We start from the raw sequence: 25,155 nt of genomic DNA, 5'->3' as shown, positions 1-25,155 counted from the left end.
TCTTTATTTTATGAACAAATTATACAAGACCTACTTCATTTGAGATAAAGTGACAAATTAAATTGCGGAGTATTCTTCTCAATTTTACCTTATCTATGTTTATGATATATCTATGTGCTTACATACGTATGCACACGTTAGACTTACCCTTTCTATGTTAAGATTGTTATTTGATCGTGGAAAAATTAAGTCTCTAGCGTGCGCGTACATTATATATAGTTATAATTATAATATTACATACGTGCATACAAAACAATATAATCTAATGTAACAATCAAAATTTTAATGTTTATATGATATAGACCGTGAAACATTGACGATGATCTTCACAAAAGTTTAGTGAAGAGTAAAAATATCTAAATAGATTCTACATACATATTGCTGACAATGAGCTTTTATCTATAGGAATCCGGAATTATTGCTTTTATCTATAGGAATCCATAATTATCTGTTTCTCCTTTGCATCGTTCGTTTTCGATACAATATAATCTTAATATCTTCTACCTCGCAGAAAGTTGATTATATACATTTGATATATTTGTGATTTCCTAATTTCTTTGAAAATGTAATTGTCAAAACAGATCATAGAACGACTTTACATTTGTCGCGTGATTGTCATATTTCTATCACATATTATGCCCGATCTAGGCAAGTAGCGATGTGTGTACATTGTCACAATTTTAAGAAGATTCATTCTTCGAATGGTGCAATATAAACAAGTAAATGATTCTCTTATTAGAAATATAAATCTGCTGAAACGTACAGTGTCACTAATGTGGAATTGTAACCATACCATGTTGCAGCATTTATTTGCACCAGTCCTTAAACCTGTTGATAGTCGTTATTCGCGTTGTAGTTTGTATTCTTAAGTCACATGTATGCAATTGAGAATACCTAAGAAAGAGATTTTCCTAAGTTAAGTATATTTTTATTGTGTAATTCTTCAAATGAAATAAATTGTAATTAAATTTTCCTACCAAAGCTATTCAATTTTTAATGCTACAAGTTTAGTTATCGATTAATAGTTGGTCTGGTCGCGGACAATCCAAATTGAATATATATACGTAGTATGTATATAATATATATAATAATAACAAATATATAATAATACATATTAATTTTGATCGCCTTATGAGAGGACTAAAGTGAATGGTTCACGTAAAGTAAAGAGATATGCTCATATCGCTGACGTTGCCTTAAGATTTATCAATAATGCAGCGTAAAGCCAAGGATTCATGAGGAAAACTTATTTTATTGGTCTGTAGTCTATACTGAATCAAGACGTGGCAACAGAGCATCCTTATATATATACCACGAGCATGTATCTTTCGTGCGAGAGGCCACGGCATTGTAAAATTCCCAATTGGCTTCGAGGTCATCACGCTATCGACCTCCATTTCATATTGACTTTTTTTTCAACATGGATTTGTCGAAACTGACCACTGTGGTATTGCTCCATCGATATTCTTGTCTCGATACGCTAACGACATTAACAGGGAATAAGCACTCACGTACAAGCTCTTGTTTTTATAGTGTACAATTGTTGCTTTAATTTTCCTTTACTTGAAAATCGTCACGAAGAAATTTTATAAAAGCGTGATTTACGTGATTTTTTCGAGGTCATTAAGTCGGATATCGTCAGAACATACTTCCTTTTTTAAACAAAAGCATATATTTAATCTGTTACTTTATAAGGCACGCGTTTCACTTCTGAGACAGTATCTGAAACATTGAGGAATAATCGTAATACATGTAATAATTTAATCTTGTATCTGTACACTTTCAAATTTAGCTTTGCAATTATTTCTTCTATGCAAAGAGTAGCGAGCAAAAAGCATATAAAATAATAATATTTTTAGTGATATTACTTTATTTCGAACTTTAAAAGATAAGTAAACTAGTTTTGATTCTTATTTATTAATGAAATATAATTTATCCTGTATTTAACCGTCTCATACTTTTAACTTTGTGTAACTTGGTTGCGTAAGTTTTTTGAAAGAACAGTGCTCATTTATTTCAAAGTTCTTATGCAAAGAATTTATTCTTACAAACTTTTTCATATATATGATATACTTTTTTGTTGATTGAATTATTTAAGAAATAGGTTTAAAAAAGCATTCTGTAAACTATTAGTAAGATCTTAATAAATTATGTATGTTAATTCAAAAATTTATTTAAATCATTTTTTTATGAATTTTTGCAGAAATTGTATTACATACATATAAGTTGATATTGATTTTTTCGTTCGTTAGAATTTGTTTTCATTAAATAAATCCTTACTCTCACTAAATTTAGTTTGTATCAGATGATGAGTAGTCAGAAGTCTAAATAGTAGTTTTACGCAGTTAAAATTCTAATCACTTCCTGCGAAACTTTGTTCCGTACGCAGTATCCTCAATAGTGATGGATATTGGATAATAAGGAATAGAACAGTGTTACAGATAATCAATAGAACTGATTAGACATACAGAAGCATAGTTTTATGCATATATTGCCAAATATTTCTAATCGATGAAAAACCCGAGTTTTTAAGAAAATCAAAATTACTTGCTTAAAAAACTTGATCAAAGGAAAAAGTGTTTATATAAATTCTTTTGATAAATTTATGGACGTCTGTTAAACATTTTTTTTAACTTAATTCAAAAATTTCGCAAAAGTTATGCATTTATAATAAATAAAATAAAATGAAATTAATAATGATCTTTCGCGAGTTAAAAGTTATTTTAATTTAGGATCTGATATTTCAAGTACTATGTACATATTATTGATCTGTGAAAATATAAAATTTATCTATAATAAACAGCAATGCAATATTTATATATGTTCTATTGTTGAAATGTGGAACATTACGGATTCTTGTAATATGTATTACATAAAACAAGTATTTCTTGAGAATGTCAGAACTGTAATATTTTATCTATTTTTGATTTGACGATTATTTAATCGTTTCAAGTAGTACATGTATGTATAGTATATTCTTAAAATTAGCAATGTATATAAATAGTTCGCTATAATCAAACGATCATTATGTGCATTGAAAAGATAGATAATTTAAATTTTTGTTATTGTTAATGCAGAAATTCTGGAAAATGACATCCCAGTCGATCTATCGCAATTTCTCTGACTTTTATAAAACGTGTCGATTATCGATATTGCAGTAGTAACAGTGAAAGTAAATACTAAAATCATTTTCTGGTTGTTTCAGAATTTCACTTATTACACATATCGATTTTTGAATGCAAATTAGTGCAATAATCTTTAGCATTTCTATATCGTATATAGTACCGTATATTTCTATATAGTATCTATATAGTATATAGTATCGTATATTTCTATATCGGCGCACGCGCGCGCGCGCGCGCGCGTGTGTGGTGTGTGTACCGTCCTTATTTGATTGAAAGGCTTATTAAAACAGGAGGTTTATCTTGAATAAAAGAAAATGTTTGGTATTTATTAATATATATATTTATATATAATCCTATATTTATCTCGCTGTGTCTGAAAAGGACATGGACTAATCGAGAAAAATATTTTTTAACGTTGATTAACGTTAATGATGGTGATGGTAGTACAGATGTACAGATCGTTTACTACATCGATCGATACTACTGATGGTTTATATTGAAGATAGTATTGTTAAATAAGATTAATAAATTGATGCACAATTATGGAGATGGTTGTTTTTGAGCTTGGTTGATGCAGAAGGCAACACGGCAAACGAATACATGTCTTCGTCTTCCTTTTCATGGAAGAAGAAAATGCCGTAGGTCTGTGATTTCCGCTTGGCAACAGCGCACCCGGTTGTCCGTGCTGCCTCGCTGGGTCGAGCCAGTGGCGTAATCAAGAGAGGGGAAATACGGTCGTTCGATTCCCTTCTCAAGCCTTCACAAAAAAATACCCGCTGCAACAGGATAAACGAGAACTTCTTTTCAGTAATACACTTTGATTTTTCTGAATAATATGTTAAGTACAATATAAAGACTGCAAAGAACTATTCAAGCTGATATTATTAACTATTAATCAACTGTAATCGTCATTTAGTTTTATACGAATACAGTTTATGAATACATAGCGATAAAATATTTTTAAAATTATTAAAAATTAATGTTATAAATTATAGATTTGCCAAAATGCATAATTTTTGTTACTTTAACACATACAGCGAAAAATATTTGTGAATACATTGATATACTAATCACAGATAGTCTCCTATACACAACAATATTAATATACATAATTATATACGTTATGCATACATACTTAATTACAATATTTTACTATAATACATGCATACTTAATTAAAATATTTTTGTTCGTTTTTATAAATTTTTTTAAATTTCCTTTTTGTCTTGCTTTATCATACTTATAGCATATTCAATAGTTTTTACATTCATACGTAAATCTACATTTAAATTAAATAATAAATTTAAAATAGTTTTTACAACTGTATTAAATTTTCAAATTTCTCTTTTCTAAACTTTGACACTATACCCATGTTTTCTTCTTGGATACATTGTTTCGTAATTTTACCAAGAACTGCAAATTTTTCTTTCCTTTTTTTTTTATTTAATTCTTTTCATTCTCAATTTGTCCAGTTTGGACATTTGGTAGAACAGAACTGTAAATTGACCAGTTTCCATTATATATATCTGTTGCTTTATACCGTATACATATTTGCTTCATGATAGTTACGCTACTGAGTCGAGTATCCTCCTCTTCACCTTGTCCCCTCCTTTGCACACTGTATCAGAGGCTTTCACGCGTCTCTCTTACTTACACACTGGCTTCTGTCTCTCTCTTTTCCCAACTCTCTTCTCTTATCTCTCCCTTTCTCCCCTCTCTATGTTCACTTTTTTTACTCCCCGTTTCCCTCCATGCCTGGTCGACGGCCATTTTTCTCTGCTTGATAGAAATTCGGCAACGTTGTATATACGATATACGCTTGCACACACAAAGAGTATCGGAAAGCATTGATGTACATATATATATACTTGGGTTTTGTTTACAATTGGTAGTACCTACATATCTAAGGATTGAATTGAAATATTTTAACTTAAAGTCGCTATGAGTTGATAACGACCGTTGACTGTTATCAGAATTTCTCTATTTTATAAAACGAAAACATGACAATCTATTACTTGCGTAGTGACCTGTTGTTTGCATATTTAGACATAATGTTGCTTTTTTCTTTCTATTATACATCCTATACATTCTGAGTGATATTGCTATTGCTTACTATTGTTTTACTACGAAGAACGTTGAATTTTGAAACAATGATGAAACTGCTGAAAAATTTATTTACGTTAATAAGTAGATGATTAATGAAATAGACATTGAATAAAATATAAGTATAAAACAAATGACAAGAAAATTTTCATTGGATATACAAGTGTGTACCGAGTTTCCGACTGGTTTGTACCTGGACGACGTTTTTAAAAAAAAAAAAAAAAAATTCACTGTGTTATTACGTTGCGTAACGGGCCTTAACCCTCAAGCCTGAAGCGACAGAGGCAGCGCAGGTCTGACTCGCCGCCTCGCTGTTCGCCTCTCTGGTTTTCCCTTCACTCTGCGGTGCGGTGCCCCACTCATCTTCCGAGACCCTCCGATTTCCAACTCTGCTGCTTGCCTCTCTTCGCTTCAACGGAGCGTCCAACGTGCGTCTCGACATGACGCGACGTTCCCTTCTGTCTATCTACTCTGTAGTTTCCCCTCCAGCTGTGAACCCTGGTCTTTCTATATAATTTTCCCATGCCTTCCCATACTGCGCCCCTCTACATATGTATACATTCATATACACACATAAGAATAAGTAAGAATGTGTTGCACGCTGCATATAAAACACTCGCATATGTGTTTGACAAAATTACATTTTTTGACCGTTTTAAATTTTTCTACAGTTTCTGCGGTATTGTATTTTTACATTGTATACCGTAGTATATATGCATATCGCAATCGCAATGTTATCTAAATTTCATTTTACAAACTGAGTTACATACATATATGAATAAAATAATAGTTTATCCCTGTGGTTCTTCATTGTGTCTTTCTCGAAGTAACTAGTTTCGAGTGCCTGTTTCTGTGATCAGATTAGAACGCGGTGGTAAAATTCGCGGTCGATCCGATTGAAACGAGCTTTTGAATAGATAGTAAGTAGGTGCATACGAAGAACTGGTTTGTTTGTAGCATATATATGATAAATCTATAAATCTCTTTCGGTTTGGGGTTTCCTCGTTATTATTAGCTAAGACCTAAGACAACAAAGTAGGTTCTCAATTCCCAGAAATGACGGTACCACGTCGGTTACGGCGCGGCACGTGGTAAAGAGTCATAGTATCATATAATACAATTTTATCATTAACTGTAGGTGTTTGTAGCACAGAATAACGAGTAGTTTTATGTAATATGAGAATTATCGATAATATACATAATTCATTTATATTATATTATCGACATTTGTAACGTACATTCTTGGATTAGATTTTTTTTCGTAATAACACATCCATTTATAGTTTAAGATATTCCAGATATACTGCGTATTGAGCGTAGGCTGGCAGATAAAACCTTAGCCTTGGACATAAATGGACTTGTATTTCTCATTTTTATTTTGATAGCGTATATACACACTTTTATCATCTTCAATTGTGTGTTTATCATCCGATTAATTGCTTCTCTGTCTCTGTAACTGTTTATGCTCGTTTTCGTTGCGTCCATGTAAGATTTTAATTACACGTATATACTTGTTTTTCAGTTGGTATGCCTTCTTTTATCGTATGCCTATTTTTCAACCACGTAATTAGTAACATATTTAGTTCGTTCAAATACTACCTCGATGGCGATATTTACGAAAATCAGTTTTTAAATTTAGTTGCATAATCAATTTTTACAAACTATATACTTATTACAATTATTATAATTATGATTATAGTTATAAACATTTTTGTTTGGTAAAATTGGTTCCAAGTTAAAATAAATAAAAAATAGGAAGAACATGAAATTAAATTCAACTTGAACTCAAGATTTAAAGTGCGTATACGAGCAAGAGTACATAATATGTGTTTTCAAAGGAAGGGCGATAAAAGAAGCTCTCCCGACCTCGCAATTCGACCTCGTTTCACTACGCCGTTTCTCATCCTGTGGTGCGGTGTGCGGCCTCGTTCTCTCTCTTGTTTTTCTTGTTGTTGTTCTTGATGTTTCTTGCCCAAACAAAAGAAAAGAAAGGAAAAAATGTCTGCTAAACGACTTTTTCAATTTTCAAGGCGTCATAGATTTTAAATTCTAAGTTTTAAGCTCTTAAAGCGATGGAAATGGAAATCATACAACAATCGAAGCCTAACTTACTTTTAAGACACCTATTGTATTAGTGGTTTGTCTATACACTATGCTATTATAGCGTATACTACTTAGACAGTTTTAATTTTAATACCAGACATACGATAGTAGTGTAAATTAGCGTGTTTAACGTTTAGACATACACATTAATATAAAATCTTAAAGCATTTAGAATCATGAAGTCAATGATATTGAGAAAAAAAAAATGGCAAGATGTAACAACTGTAGGCTCCACCGGTCCTATAACGAAAATAGTTACAGCATGGTTATGGCAAAAACATAACTTGACTGCTACTATTTTTCACCATTGTTATGATATATCTTACGAAATAATCGCAGATGTATATTTTCTACTTACGTTGTTAGATTTTATCGCTTATACTATCTAAAGTCTAAACAAGTGTTACGTTAAAATTCTTTTTTGCATGATTTTAGTATGATAAAGGGAGATTTAATCAACACACATGGAAAATTAGGAAATGTTCATATATATATATATATATTATTTTCCTGTTGCGAAATGCCATATAATTAGAGATACATGACAATGTCGTGTATGCTGTTTGTATGCGCAGAGTAACATATACACGTACCGTGTACTTAAACATTTCATACTATTTTACAAAAGAAAGCACTAATTAATAAGAATCATATACATTAGAAAAATTATTTGTAGTGAACATTTACTTTATTATTTGAACTATATCCTTTATTGTTTCAAATACTAGTTCCTTTGAATACTAACTGAATGCGTTTTATTTGAATGCTAATATGCATATTGTTAGAAGTTAGTTACTTCGAAACAATATCGTATATCTCTTTATAATATAAGCGATAATAACCAAGTCTTACTCTACATAACGAAATCTTCTAATCTTCGTTTAATTTTGAGTTAATCGTTCGCGTTTTGAAAAGATGAAGTTCTATGTTTGGTTGGTGGAGCAAAACTGAGAAAAACCGATCTGAATAAGAATGTCAGTGAGTGAATTCAGTGAATTTTCACGATCGCTGGTATATATAAGTAGTACTGGTTCCTGGTGCGTCATGGAACGATGGTCACGAGGTTGGCCAGAGTCAGAATATAGGAAGGAAGGTAGATGGTAGTCGATGCGCATGTGCGCGCTTATGTTCGACTATGTGTGCATCCGTGCGTGCGTCATATAGGCTTGTTGTTCGCCGTCACCGTGCCGTGCGCTATGTCTCTTTCTATTCTCTGGGGAGACAGAGCCCTAGCGACCAGCTGTCTCTGCAACTCTGCACTCTACATTCTACTTTTATTTGTTCCCTGCTGCTTGTCCCTTCACCGCGTCTCTCTTTTTACCACGAGTCGAGTCGAGCCGCGATCATTCACGCGTACAGAGACTCTCGTCCCACGTAATTCTACCACTTATTCAAAAGGTGCGCTCTTAGAAAACGTTCTATCTAGTATAGTATACCTATACTATTATAAATATGAAGAGATTTGCGCTTCTGTTCCGGCCGCTCATCAGCCTAGTATAACCACCAGCCTTTGATGTTTAATTATATCTTGTTTACTTGTGCAGGATCACATCAATACCGAGCACAATTCATAATTGGAGAAGTTGTCAAATCTCCTTAAAATAGCATTAAAATTCTATCATTATTGCTATCAGGAACCTCTTCCTGTTTAGTTTCCAAGAGAAAGAACAAAATCGAGAAAAATTCAAGTAGAAACGGAACTCATTGCGTCTAATAGATTAGTGTTTGCTAACTAAATATATTTACAATCAATTTAAGAATAAATTTTTCCAGTTTACGTAGATACTATCAGCTGAATGAATATGCGTAATATTTAACGTGTGTCTTATTATAAATTCGTATAAATAATGTGTATTATTATAAATTGTTCATCAATTGTTTTCTAAAATAAACATCTATTATTTACTACGGTATGTAGCATAAAGTGAGTCGAGGTTATGTTTCTTGTTCAAGTTGTGCACTAGGGATGTAATATGTATATAATAAGTAGGTTAACAACAACACGTTAGTAACAAACTCATAAACTGACAAAGAATCGATGTGACAGTGTCCTATTTTTTGACTCTCAGAACATAGTGATAAGCTTTACCAAACACCTGGAGCGTGTAATGCAATAAGCGATCTCTCGTAACGATATCAGCTGCCGCTCTTAATTTGAATGTAACTGAACGTACACTATATACTATATATACTCATAAAAATTCATTTTTGACAATAGTAATATAACATCTGCTTGGAATAACGAAATGAGGAACATATATCTACATATTGAGTATTATATGTAATATAATGTTGTTATATTTGAGTTCGATACATTAAGAATTTGTTTATAGGTATATTGATTATCAATTTTCTGTCACCTAATTTGTTTTATTTCGCTTTATTTTATGAAAAAGTTAATAAAAATAATAAAAAATTTTTCTCTAGCAAATATCAATATTGTAGACATACAGAGGATTCAAGTATCTGCATAATATGTGTGTGTGTGTGTGTGTGTATAAAACTTTTTAATACAACTTATTGCAACATATATATATATATATATATATATATATATAATATAGATATATAATATAGAATCCTTTATCAATATACATAAATACTACTGTAATAGATTGCCAGAATTTATTGGAAATAGGAGTAAGAAATATAGAACGTATCTTCTCGAGTTTACGAAACAGAAGAATGCAGCTGATTGAATATAGGTACGTATGACACCGTGCACTCTCATTTTGTTCTGTAAATGGCTAATGCCATGCGTAATTTCTTCATAAACCGGTTGCAATGAGATAAAACAGGAGTAGAACAAGCTCTACATTATACCGGTGACTTGTAGAAGTTGTTCGTCATTATTAAAGATGCTTCGTCCGCGCTGCTCAATATCATTCTCAGTCTTTATAACCTATATCTATGTATTTATGTATGTAACATATATCTATGTATTTATATATGTATGTACAATGTACATACGTGTATCACCAAGTAACTTGAAAGTTACTTATACACGTATATGTATATATACCATCGGTCATAAGTTACTTTGATTAATTTCTAGCGAATTTCACAAATGAGTTTTATTAAAGTGTATAAATTAGTAGGAAATTAATGACTGATATGATTTTTTCGATGTCAATGAGATTTACTTATATAGACGTATCCAGTTTACGAAGTTATTACGAATTCTCTATTAAAAAATTTGTTTTTCAAAAATATTTTTACATAATTAATTTATGTAGAGTATAGGTGTTACATTTCGTAAAAAATAAAACATTAAATATAAAAATGATATGATTTTTTCAATAAGAAATTCCCATGAATTTCATTTCACAAGTATTTTTATATTAGAAATATATATAATGATGCTACTAATACTAGTACTTACCATTTAAAAAAAATATGCTTGCCATAATATTTAGTTTTTCGAAACAAAATAATGTTTTCCTCTGATACTGTTTTCTTATCACCAAAAAAAGATAAAATTTAAAAGATGATTAAGCTAGATTATTCATATAACGGTAGACCACCTGTAGTGATTGGTTTTATTTGCGTTACTACTACTGTGAGAGATAAAAATAAAAATGTTACTACTGAAACAATCACGTAAAGTTTACTGTGGTGTATACGCATAAAAAGGATGTTGTAAAAGATTAGGAGAATGTTATTACGTTTAAGTTATGTGGCGGCACTTGACAGCAAATACCACTACTCGACACTAACTAGTGTCGGAGGACGGCAGCGCAGTAGTTAGGGCCTTAGATTACGAACGTACGGGACGCGGGTTCTCGAATCCCGGCGACCGGAGTCCGATTTTTCTTCTACGCATCAAAAATGGAAGAAAAACAGCAGTGTGTAAGCGTGTATTGAACAAGCGGAGCTCAAATGTTGTCCGAAACATGGCTGTCCGTCCCGTTGTTCGAAGCTATATTTTAGGAGTATCATCTATAATTTAAAAAGTCCATGTTACATGGTACGCAAATTGCACAACGATGCAATAATATCTTGATTTTTTATTTACAAACATTTACAAAAGGACAAAGGTTCGTGCACGAAAATTTCATTGTTTCCAAAAGCTTTTTCTTTTGTAATTTACACAGATATTATATTTTATTCTTATACTCGATTTCATGTGTTAGTGGAAAGGAGGTCGAGGTTAAAAAAGAGAGTACAATTTTGTTATCTAATTTTATAAACAAGCAATTCTATTTAAATAATAGATAAAGTAATAGAACATGTTTTAATCTCCTTTTTTTGTATATTCTCTTATTTATTTGTGATGTAATTTTTTCACATACTTTTTCTAAGGTAATTTAAATTTCAAGGGAAATTTCACATTATTGAATTCAAGTGAAGTTAATAAGTTTAGAAGCTAAGTAAGTATATAAGTACAAGCAAAGTTCATTATTTCTCTATTCGATAATTAACATTTATATGTACAATCGCACACTATATCATAGTTATGATGGCATTTCAATGTTATTTTAAAGATATTCTTACCAATAGACATTAATGATACTTCAGAAATCTTTTCTACGTAGTTCAATTATAAATAGTTTTGCCTGAATATTCGCTCTTGATAAACGAACGTACAGCAGATGTTTTTCAGTATTATGTATCTTACATTTACAGAGCTGGATAAGCGCAGAAGGATCGGTAAGGAAGGGTGAAAGTAGAAATGAGGAGGGGCAGGTTTGTAGGAGTAGGAGGGGCGCTCCAGTTACTTGGTTCTACCTTCTACCCACGCTCCTGACCCACAAGAAATTGAGTGGAGGCACCACTTCCTGTCATATTCATGTCATTTAGCAGCCTCTGTCGATTGCTTGATAGTGCTTATTTTCTATTTCTCTCTTTTTATCACACGTCAGCTATAATTCTTCGATAAAGTTAACTGCGAAGCTTATAACCATCAATAAGAAACAAGATAAATATTCTGCACTAATGCAAAGTAAGGGAAACAAATATATATATACGACTTCTTAATTTACATTATACATTTTATAACATACTTGCTATCATATTTTCAGATTATTATTACGTACATATCATACATTCTTATAATTTCCCAAACTTTTTACTTTGAGTAAATATAAGAATAAAAAATATAAGGATAGAACAATACTTTATTGAAGACAAATGGACTGTAAAAATACAAACAAATTAGTCTTGCTTTTTATTTTAATTTCTGTAGATGTGATTTGTTCAAGAACAAAATTTCATGTAAACGATGAAAGTTGTATATTCTAGTAAAATTCAGAGCTATAATTCGTTAAAAGGTAATTAATGGAATGGGAACCTATACTGACTTTAACTATACTAATTCAACTATGTTAAAAGGTAATAAAAAAATATAAGAATAATTTATCAACGAACCCTATTTACAACTTTCCATTTCCACGCAGCAGAATGTCCCGTAATCGTTTTGAATTGCTATAAGCAAACTTGCATTTTGCAAATAACAAAACTATGGAACAGAAAAGCAGACTTGGAAAAGTTTTACCACTTATAAAGATATTGATAGACAATTACTAAAAAATTTTTTCACCAGGCGAAGATATTGTAATCGATGAGACACGACGAGTTTCTTGGAGAGGACGACTAACATTCTAGCAATACATACCGACGAAATCACATAAGTATAGTATAAAACTATTCAAACTGTGTTCCACCGAAGGTTACACATGGTCTGCAAAAGTATATTCCGGACGAAATATCACTGAAAGTAAGCAAGTTAGCATAGCTGAAAACGTCTGCATTGAATTTGCAGATAAATTGCTAAATAAAGGACGAACTTTGTTCGTCGATAACTTTTATACGAGCTCTCATTTAGCAGTCAAATTTTTAAATTTTAGGCCGCATGTATAGGAACTGTACGGTACAACAAAATATATATGCCCAATTTCGTAATGTCGTACCAGTTGAAGAGAGGTGAAATGATAACACGAGAAGATAAGAACGATATTGTGATGCTTAAACGGAGAAATGTTCGAATATTATCAACAAAACATGCACCCATTATGATTTCAAGCTCGAATTCTACATATCGCGGACGTCCTCCGAAACAGAAACCTTTGGCAACCTTTAGCATCTAGAAAATATAAGTAAACTGGATACGTCATTTTTGTGAATCTCCTGCGGCAGAATTTTGCAAAATTACAGATTCCCTGAAACAACGTGTGATTTCTGTACCGTTATACAGGGTGGTTGGTAACTGGTGGTACAAGCGGAAAGGGGGTGATTCTACGCGAAGAAATAAGTCGAAAATATAGAATAAAAATTTTTCGTTTGAGGCTTTGTTTTCGAGAAAATCGACTTTCCGCTTGCACCACCAGTTACCAACCACCCTGTATAATGGTACAAAAATCACACGTTGTTTCAGAGAACCTGTAATTTTGCAAGATTCTGCCGCAGGAGATTCACAAAAATGACGTATCCAGTTTACTTGTATTTTCTAGATGCTATAGGTTTTTCGGTGATTAGTATTTAGGAAACGATGGTATTTTTCGTGGAGCACAGAGCACAGCTGGTGCTGGTAGAGAAAGTTCGAACGAGCGCTCATGCGGGCGTGTCCTGTATGCCTGTGTGTTCGACTCCAGCCCGACAGATGTTTTTTGGAGGGTGGAGGCACCGTGCTTGGCCACCGCTGCCGTTCCGCTCCGCGCTACTGCCATCATCGCTACTATGGTGTATCCGTATCTTTTTCGAAAGGTTTCCCTTGTTGCCAGATCTCAGGTCCTTTCCTTTGTTCGTGGCACGATCAAAGACACTGCTCTTTCACAGATCCCTCGGAAATAAAACTTGTTAAACCGTTCTTGTTTTCTTCTTCTTCCCAATTCCAACCATAATCATTACTGTGATTTTCAATTATTTCTCTCTTTCTGTACCTCAAGACAATGCATCGTGGAGAAGTTATTTTTCTGCTTTACTGTGCTTTAAAAATTACCTGATACCGATACCCGAACTAATACCTTCATCATTTTTATATGAAACCAGTGTTTATTTAAGATTTGTTTATTCAACTAATCGTAAGAATTTGAAGTAGTGCGTAAATAATGTTAAAAATAGAGTAGAAAATGACACTATTTGAAAAATGAAAACTTGGAAACTCACAATTTACTATATTCTGTATTTTCTATATTCTTCATGTTTAACATACGTGTGTTGGATTCAAAGAACCCAATGTATTATGTGTCAGTTTTCAAGATAAGTTTTTTTCATAAATTTTATAAGACATACCTTATTTATGCAGACAAAATTTCAGAGACTCTTATCTAATATCACGCGCAAGTCAATATACTCACTTTCTTGTTTCATATGTGTGTATAAAGGAGCGAACGGAACAACTATCAATCACGATTTTATACATATATCATGGCTATTATGAGGAAAATGATGAAATATTTGCAAAAAAGATATTTAACTTTACGTAGATACGAGAGAACGACTTAAAATTGCATGTTACAGCGCTATATTGTTGACTGATTTTATCAAAAGGAAACATTTAGAGGGAAAACGAGGATGAAAAAATGTCGTTTGGAAATTATAATAGATACAAGATTATTTGAATTCAAATGACCCAATAATAGTCTGCTAAAAGTCTGCTAAATGGATACAATGTTATTATACTCGTATGTACATATTTACATCTGTTATAAGTCAGCATATATGTATGTATATGTACATATACTTATATATATATATATATGGATTTGAAAAAATGAGAAGAAAGTTTGCTTTGTCTCCAAATGTATGTGGAAAATGGAAATGTCAAACATTCCAAATATAACCTCTTCCCCATTAATCAATACATACATACTTACGTGTGTATATGCAGGATATTTTATTTTGAGATCGAGAAGAGATGTTAGAGGATAGAAAATCGTGTCAAGTTATCTTTCGGAATCAATTCAATTCTTGGTAGGTTATGCAGGTGATTACCAGTTGAATCATTGGATGAATAAGTCTGTGTATATATGTACTATATATAGTGGAGTGAGGGAGAAGAGAAAGGAGAAGAATGGAGGAACACAGGTAATTGGGAATGCAAACGTTGCGAGGAACCGATACGATGACGCAACGACATAAATCAGGAAATTGATATTTTTCCGTCTGTCGTAGTTGGTCCTTTTCCTTTAGCATTTCTGCTGTTTCCACTTGGACAGACTCGAAGAAACATCACGATCCGACAGGTGTGTTCTGACTTCTGATAGCATTGATGGAAGTAAAATTTTTTGTTTACCACTTTCTGCTTACCGCTTCAAAATCACTTCATTATCATTACAAGCACTTTGATTATGTTCGTCGTTATCAGAGCATTTTGATTGCATTCGATACTTCTTTAGCTATTTCTTCTTATGTTATAGATTATGTTATGGTAGAGATAATTTGACCTATCTTTCGTTATAATATCGCTAAATTATGCTAAAAGTTAATATTTGCTTGCGTTTGCAAGTAATCTCTTTTTCAATAATATCCGTTTGCTTGATCGAAACCTGCGCGATTTTAGCATTGGGAAAGAGGGTAGTAAATAGTTGTATGAAAAAACGAATGATATTTATTAGTCATAATTTAAACTTAGAACCGTGTGTACATTTCGTATATATTCTCGCATTAGTTTCAAATGTTACCAATGTAATTATGATAAATCAATGAAAGCTTTCTGTGTTAGGTGTTGCATTATTTTAATGAGTCGATGTAGTATATCGTATAACGTAATTCTATTTCAATTGGGCATCGTTAAATTATATTTCGTTGCAACACAACGTCGCAATTGATCGGAATAGAGAATCTGAAACTCATATAGTAACTCTATGCGACATAGCGTGAAGCGAAAGATTTTATCACATGATTTCCTGTAAACATTTTCACGACAATTAGGCCAGTCCGGTGAGCTCGACCATCGCGTCGAACGAGCGATGGTGATGGCGATGGTGATGGCGATGGCGATGACGATGGCGATCGATACATACCGTTACCGTTAGTTAAATAATCCCCGTCGACCCGTTTATTGTTGCTCTTTGTATATGTTGTTTCCAACTCTAACAATCGACCACATCGGCAACATTCAATGCCGCTTTTTCCTCGTCGAAACGAACCAACTTGGATCTCCTTTCGCAATGCTATGCCGGAATCGTTACAAATTACAACTTACAACAGTTACTAAAGAATAAGAGCGTGAGAAACGCGAGACCGTACACCGAGCGTCAATGAAATCCATGTTCTATCTATTTTTTATACATACATAATATAATACCCTCTGCCTTTATATAATACTTGAGCAAAATTCTATTTTCTCAATTGCACTTTTACGATTCTTCTATCTTCTATTTTATAGCTTTGGAATTCTTGCTTGTTTGATTTTTTTGAAAATTACTAATTACTAATCACATTTGTGTATAATCATATTGGATAAAATACAATGATATGGTAGTTATGTCCAGTATTAAGGATAAATATGCTTGTACGCGTAAATAAAATTTATTTATTTATTAAATAAAATAGAAGTTATTCTTTCGATGCATTCTAGGAGAAATTCCAAATTTTTGTTATATAGACACAAATACCGATGATATAAAGTTATATGATATCAGCTGGACGCGTCCAAAATTCAAGTAACGAATTACGAGTAGCAGGTTCCTTCTTATAATTGGTTTAGAGCAGAGAAGATGTCGCTTTATTTGTATAAAAATAAACTGACTGTAGATCGATTTTGCAGTAACGTAGGTTACATAAAATAAAATAGACAGGTGACGCAAATAAGAGACAAGAAGGGTTCGTAATAGGTCATGGGCTTACGTGGGGTGTAAATGGCGAATTATTAATAATAAAAATCGATTCGTTCGAACGACGCGATAACTCATTTCAGCTTTAGTCAATCTTGAAGATTTGCGCGATAGAATTGTTGAAACGATCGTTAGATATTATTTGTCTATTTTCTAATTTTAAATATTCGAGTATACAGTTTTTCGATTATTGTAATAGGCGATAAATTGCGAATATTTTCTTTTATTCAGATTTCTTTCTTTCTGCTTTATACTTTATCATCTTGCGCGATGTTATTCGTCATTAGCCACTACCATGCCACGTAACGTTGTACGTTACTACTCTCGGTTTGATTGAATTACTCGTTAACTAATCTGCACGAAAAAGGATAATTTGAAATCTTGCGTCAAGTGCTTTTCTATGTATTATATGCATATACATATATTGTATATCCGAGAAAAATGCATTTTCACAAAGCTAAAATTTCTCCGATTCGTTTCCGTTCTTGAGATCACAACCGCATAATTTTCGATCTATTTTTACAGCGACGTTTTATGTTGATCCGCAAAAACAAATATTTCACTGGGAGATTTTCTGCAAATTTTTTGGATAGAATTTTTGAAAGACGTACAATTACATTTGACCAAACAGTATAAAACACAAACAGCGATGGCTGGTGTATATCTATATTACTCGTAGTTAATGAAATTCTTCTTCTTGAATATCGGAAAACAGTAAGGAGTGACGTGGGTATGTAGGTAAACGAGTAGCAGTTATTTGTGACAAATAATGGAATGCTTATTACCACCATCAAAAGGAAATGCGAAAAGGAAATTAAATACGCGTACGCATGTGCGATATCAATTAAGGAGTCGTTATACCTTTGTTATACATATGTATACTTTGAAGTTGGTTTCGAACGACGAAACCAAGTCAAGGTTGAAACAATAATCGTTTCTTCTAGTAACCGTTGATCGTTACATGAAACTTTATATATATTTGATTTGAGTAAGGCAGATTAATAAATGGTAAAGTAGAACTCGGAGTGAGACTGCGAAATGTCCAGACAAAGGCCGCTTATTATCACCGTTATCCATCCTGATAACGGGACTTAGTTTTCTCGGATGTTTCTGTTTGATGACTCGCAGAGATCCGACTTTTTATTCGCGCGTTTTCTTTAAGAAAAATCAACCGATTCTCTGTGACCTTCCTTTAATTGGATACGTTCCAGGAAATTTTACGAGAACAGAAATTGATTTTCCCCCTTCGTCTGGTCGTGCTGGAAAGGTATTTTTCAGTTACCGTTTCTTATCTTCCAAATATTTTCTGTCTTTGTCTCCCTGAGGCAATAGTTTCTCGAATAAGTTGTATTTTGACTGGAACAAACGTCCCTTCGTTTGGTAAACCACCGACAAAATTGTAATGACTCCCTAAAAAAGGGACAAGAATGTCGCATGCGGCAGAAAAAGGTGGATTTGATCTCAGAAATCGATAACAAGTGGTAATATCTGTTCAATTATTTTAACCACATTTTAACAATATTTCCATGTCTCAAGAATCGAAGAATTTTTGATTACGCATTCCAATAATCGACAACTTAGAAGTCCACCTTTGGACAATCAGTATCCGAATAATTATAATCAGTACACTACCGTAATCCCAGAATTGGATGAAAACGCAGCTTAACAGAATCGCAGCGAAAACGGTTGGGCTTTACCAAGATATTGAACAATAGTTCAAGAGTTAAATAAAGTGCCGGCCAAGGAGGCAGAATATTTGAAGCGTGATTTTATAAATTTCAAATGATAAGTGTTTAATTGAAATTATAAATACGCAGTGTTTGCACTTAAAAAACACAGTTGCGTTTGAAATCTTTAAAAAGCCTCCATTTTGAAGATTTGAGATGCATCATTTAATTTTTCCTAACGAAATTTTGTTTATCTTCTATCGCTTTAACTTTAATTTGATGTTATGGTTTGTACCAGATGCGTTATACACCCTGTATATTGTGTATAATATATACATACTCGCATGTACATATGCGACATGCGACTATATATATATATATATATATATAGAGAGAGAGAGAGAGAGAGAGAGAGATTGTTTGCACGCGACAAAGCGACTATAAGCTAAATAAATCCGCTTGTAGCATGTTCTTATTCTGTTTCTGAAGACAAAAACAAACGAAATTCTCTGATGACGTCAATGAATCGTTATAATTTTACGAGTCTACGAGAAAGTTTGCTGGAAATTCTTTGAAACTGGCTGCCGATTTGGGTCAGTTCTAAAAGTCTGTATGGTTGTTCTGTATCCTTTCTTTTCGTTTTTCTCCTTTTCTCTTTTCTCCTTTCTCTTTTTTTTGTGCTTTTAGTATAGCGTCTTTAATTGCACACGATACGTTGCGTTGTTTCGTATTTTATTCAAATCTTTCCAAGGTATTTCTCTGCACAGGGAAAGTTAGATGTTTGGCAATAGCCACGCGGTAAATGTATATTTATCATAAAACATAAAATGTTGTGAGATTATTCTCTTTATGTTTACTCTATTTCTAATCTAAGGAAATATCGAAATTCAAATACTTTTCTTTTGTAATACAATTACGTATATAGGTACTTAGTTAAACAACGGTTTATTATTGTTACATAGATTAATTATTTTTACATTAACTGTTTTTATGTTAATCTCACTTTTTACATCATAACGGTGATTCGATATCATCGTAAAAATAATTGATTTCTCCAGCTAGTACATATAAATATACACACACGTAAGTTACAATCTTAATTCATATTACACATATCTACATGCATATATTTACTACAACATATTTTAGTTAACATGAAGCCGTAACTGACGCAAAATGATATTTTGCCTTCCAGCTAGGCTGACTTTAGTCTAGGCTTCTGATACGATAAATTTCAGTAAAAACTTTATCGAAACAACGGGAATCATTATTTTATGCTTCGCTTTTTACTTTTATCTTGTTATTTGCGTTATTCGCGTTCAAATTTTTTTACGTGACAAGTGATGATTTTCTATCGAGTAGCTTCTCTCTCTCTCTTTACACTTTACTTTTACGTATGTATGTATGTAGTAAGTTGTCCGATAACTTTTAAATTTTAAGCGCGAATTTTGTCAAAAATTATTCTCTTGGAAAGAAATAACTAAATAGCTGATATAATTGAAGTAATGCTGCGGCAACTTCGTTTCCTATTTTGGAGATTCTCCTTTTTCATTCGTAAATCATATCCATTTGTATTGCTAAATCGAGTAATAAGTTCATCTTATATTTTATGTTAATTAGGCGATAATCTGGCAATCGGTTGACTATAATTTAAATTACCACTTAATTTATACAAACACAAGTCAAGTTATTTGAATTAGGTATTTGACTAGTCGAAACGAGGCTGTACCGTATTTCTCTATTGTAAAATGTAGGTATTACGCCTGTGAGTTCGAAATCTCTTCGTCGAAGTCATCAACTGAACTTGCCAAGTTGACGATTCCAAGACTGCGGAAAAGTAACGAAGACGACTGTTTCGATCGTTCGCGGGGAGACGCGATTTCGAAGAAGCGCGTCAACGGGAATCGTAAATTCCCGTTACGATTCGAATAATTGACGCCACGAATAGATCAATCCTCTATTTCGATTAGGATAATAAGGGTGGCTGAGTGAATATAACGCTGATTTTAACAGGTTATAATATATATATTTCCAACAATTAAATAACTTCAATATTGGATACAATTGTGTGTATGTTGACTGCCAAACTACGAGTGAGTACGGCTTGAGACTCTTTTCGAGTTGATGATGACAAGACTTCCATCGATTGACTGTCTTCGACTTGGCGATTGTGATGACTGACTTTTTACTGACTCAGACTGTTACTCGATTGTTACTCGATCTGTTACTCGATTTGTTACTGACTGTTACCGTGGAACAAGTCTAGAAATGTGGTGACTGTTCTGTAGTTGTAGCTCAAGTCCAGAGAACAAGTGAAGTTCGTTCTCGTATTATTACGAAGGAAAGCTCGGGGTGAGTGTGTTTGTTGTATGAAGAAAGCTGATTCGTTGCTTACACTTTTCAAGAGGAAAGTGAGGGTAACGATCCGCGATGCCCATTGGTTATGATCAACGTTAATGAATGAGAATAGGTGGATGAAGCCTCCTACTAACGTGGTTCGTGTGTGACATTTTTCATGCGAAAACCCGCTTTTATCGTTAGGTCACTACCCACTTTCTCCATAATTTGTAAGATCGCACAATAAACCTAAGGACTGTTCTAAGGACCATCCATAAACCGACAATACTTGCAGGATTAAAGATTCCTGCAAGATAATAAGATTAAGTTATAAAGATTACGTTAAAATGATTTTATGGTGGTTCTTTAGGTTTATTGAGGGTCTGAATAAACCTAATAAATAAAGGGTGCGCGGGCCTTTGGCGGTCAGACAACGAGGGATGGCGTGCGAATTGTCTCACGCGACGTAACAACGACTGAAACTACAAGAGATCGTAATCGCCGAGATTCGTAGTTTCGAACACGGATCGAGCATCAAAATGGCTGTCAATATCGCTTCTATCGCAGGTTGCAATAGAGAAATGAAACGAATCAAAACGAACAACTTTCCAAGAGCAGTAGACAGCTCCGGGTAATTTATTCGACGTTATTTCGATTTAAGTAAATATACAGCAGCGTGGCGGTTCGGCTCGAGAGAAAGTCTTGAGATGAAACCTACTCTGTGCAATGTATTAACATTAACCATAACCATTAACCTAGTCTCCCCCGGGAACGCTCGAACGGGAGGCTTCTGTTCATTAACGCCGACGCTCTTCCAGAAACTTCCTTCTCTACAGACGCAGAAATTGGAAAACCGTTTTGTTTCCTGTTTTGTTATTGGTCATCTTCTAATCTCAATTTTAAATAATTTCAATACATTTTACTTATTTGATTCGTTTCCTTCGAACAAATTAACACTTCAAACGAATTCGTTGAAATATTCTTCCCTGAATCTTATTTTATTTTATTCCGATACTGTACATTATATATGTACATATGTACGATATATTTATTTACATCATAAGCAATAAAGTCAAATTATTTCACTTATCTTACAAGAACAAATTTTCACTCAAAATTCTTCTCATTTCAATTACTCTCGAATAATATGCAGAAAAGTGTATAAATTTATATGTTTGTTATTAAGTTAAATACGTACAATGTATGATTTGTACGAAATACGAAATACGAAGTATAAAGTACGATATACGATATACGATATACGCAAAACGATATAACAAAATTCGGGAATCCATACTGTATCTGTTACGTCCCGTGACCCTATCATATACCAAAATCTATCCATCGGTCAAGACGGTACGCCAAATAATCCTAATAATAATCCTAAGGAACTATCATAAAATAAGTGTTTATTTGCAAATTATAATAAAAAGTAGAAATCTCGCAAGTAAAGTAAAATACATACGGAACTAAAATTCCATTTCATTAATGTAGAATTGTAGAATGTATTTGTACATAATTTTTCTTCCTTACAATAGGATTAAGATTCCAAAACTTTCTTAAAATTACCTCAGTTAATTACATAGAAACTACAACCATAACCATAACAGACAATAGGAACCAAAAGAATAGATAATACATATATCGTTATGTTTTGAATTTCTGACCTAATTTATTCACTTTCTACCTGATCATTGTAGAATATTATACGCGTTGGTCGGCCTCGTCTATTAGTAAATAATATTTTTTTTATCTATCAAAACCATTAATTGTTCTTTCATGAATTTTCGACACTATTTTTCCAAAATTTACATCTCGTTTAACTGTTTTCGTTTTTTATTATTATTATATTCAACTAATACATACATATATATTCAATATTCGCTTTTGTTAATTCAGTTTAAGTGTTCAGTTAGTTCGTTTAAGTGTTCTGGTGTTTCATTATTAGTTGAGATAACAATTTTAAATAATAATATAGCAGGAGTAAACGAGGGTTCCTAATCATCGATCCAATATTTCTTTGTTTTTATTTATAAATAACTATTTTATTTATAAATTACTATTACTAGCCGACTAAATCGTCAGTTTTTCATGTCGAAAAGTCACGAAGCTTTGTCGTATATGTATTATAGTATATGTAATATATATGAATTGTAAATTATAATTATTATTGTTGGCGTTTACTACAGTGTAACGATCTAGTAATGTCCTACGTGCTACGTGATCAGTGTCACGTCGAAATACTAAAATTTCCTTAATTGTATTTTGCTGTTTACTTTTGACACTGTTTTTCGATCACTATTCTGATTACAAATTGGTGGTCCATTTTTAAACATGTCTACTTAAAAGAAAGAGGTATGTTATGTATCACGAAATTATACGTGAAAATTATTTGACTAATAGATCACATAAATAAATATGAATAAAAGTTTATTTCAAATTTCAATATACAATAAAGTTTGCTTTTTTATTTTTCGAATAGCAGGCGAAAATAATAATAGTGACGAGTGATGAACTAGGTATTGTCACCATCACACAATGTATAATTAACATACACGCGTTTGCAATAATGGTTCTTCATCAGCTCTTAATCAGCTCTTAATCAGACACTGAATTATACATATTCAAAATTTTGTTTTAGAATTGTAGCCCTTGAATTTTTGTTAATACGGATTTACTTCTCTTGTTTTTTATATCAATTTCGTACAAATAATCGCGCGTCGTATTGTAAGTTATGATGAATATTCATATTCTGAGAATATAATTGCATTCTCATGGTGTTAATCTTTGGTCATGTTTCTACTTTATGTATACGTAATACTCTATTCGACCCCCGATATACATACTACATACATAATATGCATTCTCGTTCAATTTTTCACTCATTGTCAGAGGAGGAATATACAAGACACATTTGATAAGACATGGTCGTAGCCCGAATACATTTTGGTTTTCTTTATAAATTTCCGACAGCTGATGTAAAAATAACTTTTAAAAACAAAGCTGTGATCTTTTTATCATCTCCATTATTTTTCATCTCTGTTGAATTTACCTTTAAGCGCAATTTTCCAATTGCAAGTAAAATACACTACAAATGATTTTCCAATCGTAATAAAATAAAAACAAAAAGTAAAAGTAAAAGTAAAGTTATATATAGTTACATTCGTAAGGATTACTGATAAACAACAAAATTAACTAACTCGTTTAATTAAATGTTACTGTATATAATATTATACATATGTAATATTTAATTGATAAATTGTATATGTAATTTTTCTCGCGAAGCAATGTGATAAAATATCGACTGTAGGCTACAATAGCGAAACGCTATCAACAGAATAAAATAATATTTCAATAATGTGAATAAATGATGAACTAAGAAAAAGAATCGTATTGAAGTTACAAGAGACGCCTTCTCAACGAGTACCATACATACCTTCCGTGATCGAAATAAAAATTTCATTACACGACCATCATGTCACACGTAAATATTGTTCAACACAGACGAGACAATAAGCTTTTACTTTTTACATAAGCGTCACTCACTCGAGTTTCTGTTTTCCGAAAACAGGAGAGGCTACTCGTTAATCTCGGTCAATGCTTTGAGCTGTTTCTGATTACATACTTTGTCGCTTTGTAAAGATTATTAATATTCTTTCCGCTTTTTCTACCTTCTATCGTTTAAATTATAAACCTGTGTATAAGTATAAGAGAATCTTCGAATTTTAGTAGCAGTAAGGTATACTTGGCGGAGGCTGAGCACCGCTTCCGATCTACCGCAAGGATCGGAAAGGAGGGGAAGAAAAAAAAAGTAGAACGAAGAGTTTTCTTCGAATGGAGGGAGGTTCCACCTAACAGTTAAGTTAACCGGCCCTGATGGGCTTCTTCGACTTGGACCACTGCACTCACGTTCACGTTCACGTTCACGTTCACGTTCGCGTTCACGTTAGCGTTCGCGTTCGCGTTCACGATCACGTTCACGTTCACGTTCACGTTCACATCCATACACATGCACAGCCGCGCGTGCGCGCATCTCGGACTTCATT

The 25,155-nt window shown here is 32.7% G+C and overlaps 1 protein-coding gene and 1 long non-coding RNA gene across 5 annotated transcripts in view; one reads left to right on the top strand and one right to left on the bottom strand.

Annotated features, from left to right (window-relative positions):
• The window catches only part of LOC126918602 (inositol-pentakisphosphate 2-kinase), an 84,954-nt gene that overhangs the window by 989 nt on the left and 58,810 nt on the right, over positions 1 to 25,155 (top strand). For 2 of the 4 annotated variants that reach the window (XM_050726674.1, XM_050726675.1), the window contains exon 2: positions 21,516 to 21,740. The exons of the other annotated variants lie outside the window; for them this stretch is intronic. The gene's annotated coding sequence lies outside the window, so the exon portion shown is untranslated. The remainder of the gene's footprint in view (positions 1 to 21,515; positions 21,741 to 25,155) is intronic. 4 annotated transcript variants of the gene reach the window in all.
• LOC126918604 (uncharacterized) lies at positions 4,115 to 5,676 on the bottom strand. Its single transcript, XR_007711375.1, has 2 exons — positions 4,693 to 5,676; positions 4,115 to 4,618 (listed from the first exon to the last, which is right to left on the bottom strand). It is a non-coding gene; the product is annotated as an uncharacterized LOC126918604 (long non-coding RNA).

Source organism: Bombus affinis, chromosome 7, assembly GCF_024516045.1.
Source record: "Bombus affinis isolate iyBomAffi1 chromosome 7, iyBomAffi1.2, whole genome shotgun sequence".
Lineage (NCBI taxonomy): Eukaryota > Metazoa > Arthropoda > Insecta > Hymenoptera > Apidae > Bombus > Bombus affinis.
This window is presented reverse-complemented; position numbering and strand designations above follow the sequence as displayed.